Source organism: Triplophysa dalaica, chromosome 8 (genome assembly GCF_015846415.1).
Source record: "Triplophysa dalaica isolate WHDGS20190420 chromosome 8, ASM1584641v1, whole genome shotgun sequence".
In the NCBI taxonomy this organism is placed as follows: domain Eukaryota; kingdom Metazoa; phylum Chordata; class Actinopteri; order Cypriniformes; family Nemacheilidae; genus Triplophysa; species Triplophysa dalaica.
Window position 1 is genome coordinate 367,501 of NC_079549.1, and position 3,603 is coordinate 371,103.

A 3,603-nucleotide genomic window follows, 5' to 3' on the forward strand; every position below is an offset into this window, starting at 1 on the left:
GCACACCCACAAACACACACAAATGCAAACACACACACATCCACACACACGCACATACAAACACCTGCACACGTCACACACACACACACACATACAAACACATGCACACGTCACACACACACACACACACACTCACACATACAAACACCTGCACTCGTCACACACACACACACACACACACACACACACACACACTCACACTCACACATACAAACACCTGCACACGTCACACACACACACACACTCACACATACAAACACCTGCACACGTCACACACACACACACACACACATACAAACACATGCACACGACACACACACACACACACACACAAACACTCACACATACAAACACCTGCACACGTCACACACACACACACACACACACACACTCACACATACAAACACCTGCACACGTCACAAACACATCCACACACACGCACATACAAACACCTGCACACGTCACACACACACACACACATACAAACACATGCACACGTCACACACACACACACACACACACACACACACATACATGCACACATCACACACTCTCACACTCCCACACACAGGCACACACACTCTCACACACGTATGTGCACATGCACCCAAACACACACACACGCACACCCACAAACACACACAAATGCAAACACAAACACACACACATCCACACACACGCACATACAAACACCTGCACACGTCACACACACACTTACAAACACATGCACACGTCACACACACACACACATACATGCACACATCACACACTCTCACACTCCCACACACAGGCACACACACTCTCACACACGTATGCGCACATGCACCCAAACACACACACGCACACCCACAAACACACACAAATGCAAACACAAACACACACACATCACACACACACACAGACACAAACACCTGCACACGTCACACACACACACACACACTCACACATACAAACACCTGCACACGTCACACACACACACACACACACACTCACACTCACACATACAAACACCTGCACACGTCACACACACACACACACACACACACTCACACTCACACATACAAACACCTGCACACGTCACACACACACACATACAAACACATGCACACGTCACACACACACACATACATGCACACGTCACACACTCTCACACTCCCACACACAGGCACACACACTCTCACACACGTATGCGCACATGCACCCAAACACACACGCACGCACACCCAAAAACACACACAAATGCAAACACAAACACACACACATCCACACACACACACATACAAACACATGCACACGTCACACACACACACATACATGCACACGTCACACACTCTCACACTCCCACACACAGGCACACACACTCTCACACACGTATGCGCACATGCACCCAAACACACACGCACGCACACCCAAAAACACACACAAATGCAAACACACACACATCCACACACACGCACAGACTTGTATTGTTTGATAAAAGAGTAAGTTTTATCCCTGACCTGTTTTACATTTTAACATCAAGTTTGTTTTATAATCAGATTACATCAAACACACATCTCATAGCTGATGAAGTGATGATGAAATGACGATCTTGTGTAAATGTTCTTTTGTGTTTTTTCTGCAGATATTCCACGTGTAAGATGTGTGCATGCAGCCGTTGAGCTCTCGTCACCCTCTCTCTCAGATTCTCTTTGTGTACCGTCTTATATTCCACACAATATTCTCAGTCATATCATGAATGCTGTCTCTTGTATCTCACTGTTGCATGTTTGCTTTGTTTAGTCAGAAAACAGCACATAAGGTTGTAAAGTAACGCTCACGTAGTTCTTGGAGAACACACATGTATATCGCTCGCATTATAACTGAAATCATTTCCCTGTAGTCTTGCTGAGCCTTAAAGACAGACGGTGTGTACGTGTGTGCACTAATATACAAATTCAGATGGACATGTGTCAGCGTGTAGATTTTGATACATAGAAGTAACGACTACCTCCAGTTGTGCAAAAACTTTAATTTACATCGCTTGTTTTTCCATCACAGATGTTATCATTAGAACGAATCTTGCTGGAGTTGCTTTATACAAATGTCCCAAAAGCTTTAGTTCTTTTGTCAAAAAGCTCTGACCAATCACAGCTCAAATTTCTCTCAGAAAATCCCGATCAGCCAATCAGGATGAGAGAATCGGTCTGTATAATCTCTGATGCGTAATATTCTTCTTGTGTTGTGTTTATTTAAAGCAAGACGATTTCTGAGCGACGATAGATTTCACTTTTATTGAGATGCATTCTGTGCTTTAATCCTCCAAACCTCTGCTGTCACTGTTAGAAGAGTCTTCAGATGAAGAGTCGTGTGCAATAGCTCCTGACTCACACAACATATCTTTATTGAAGGATATTTTATGTACAGTGTGGCAGGATCCCCAAAATAAACTTCATTTAAAGAAAGCTGTGAGTTCTTATCATTTACCATTTCAATTTGTGTCTGTTTTTTTCAACTGCTAACAATTACTGTTCAATACTGAAACTACATTTTCAAAACTCTTCACACAGTCTAAATTACCAACATGACTGTTAGCAAAACAGTTCATCTCACCCTCAAAACTCACTCAGACCAACAAAACACTTCATATATGTCTCAAAATAAGCTCGTTCCACCAATCACTGGGAACAAATTCTCTTTCAGAAACATGCATGTCCCTCATAACACACTGACCTAAAAAACACAAGTACCAGGAAGCATTACAAAAATTTTGACCTTTTATTTTTTAAGTTTTAATGAATTTTCACATAAACAGTATTTTATTATAGAATAACAATTTTTTTATTTATTGAATGTACTGAATATTGAATAGTCATGTTGGTAATGTAGACTTTGTGAAGAGTTGTAAAATGTAGTTTCAGTATTGAACAATGCTTGTTAGCAGTTGAAAAAAACTGTAGTACTTTATCTGTGAAAATACTCTAAATAGGTGAAAAAAGAAAATCCTGAAATTCCAGGGCATAATAAAAACATATCACACATCAACAACACGTGTAGTCTGATCACTCATTGTAAAGTCCTGTGAAGGTTCTAGTCCTCCATCTCTCTTACATTAAACCACAAGTTCTCATCAACATCTCATCTGATGTCTTCTCTGGAAAGGCAACTTGGAAAGTATCTTCTGCAAGTTTAAGCTAATTGTAATTAGCTTGGAATGATTATTATTTCATTTTCTGCTAAGATTTAATTTATTTCAAAATAACTATGGCAGAAATGCTTGAAATTTGCCATCATTCTGATTTGAAAGTACTTTTGTCAGTTTTGAAAGCAGTGTGTTAGCATATGAAAACTATCCCGCAAATATATAGGTTTTTGCAGTTTGTGGAGTATGAATGACAAAAGTGTGTGTCGATTTTGAGAAATGTGGTGATTGAAAAAACTGTAAGAATTTGATCAGATAAATAAAAAACATAAAGGTTTAATAAAGGTTTTGTGGATTTGGAGAAGGCATTCGACTGTGTCCCTCGCGGCATCTTGTGGAGGGTGCTCCGGGAGTGTGGGATTCGGGACCCTTTGCTAAGGGCTATCCAGTCCCTTTACAACCGGAGCAGGAGCTTGGTTCGC

The 3,603-nt window shown here is 41.1% G+C and overlaps 1 protein-coding gene across 1 annotated transcript in view; it reads left to right on the forward strand.

The window, feature by feature from the left end:
• Nucleotides 1–2,494, forward strand: part of kif5aa (kinesin family member 5A, a) — a 16,893-nt gene extending 14,399 nt beyond the window's left edge. Inside the window, exon 29 of the mRNA XM_056755501.1 lies at nucleotides 1,625–2,494. The gene's annotated coding sequence lies outside the window, so the exon portion shown is untranslated. The remainder of the gene's footprint in view (nucleotides 1–1,624) is intronic.
• The last annotated feature ends 1,109 nt before the right edge of the window (nucleotides 2,495–3,603 follow it).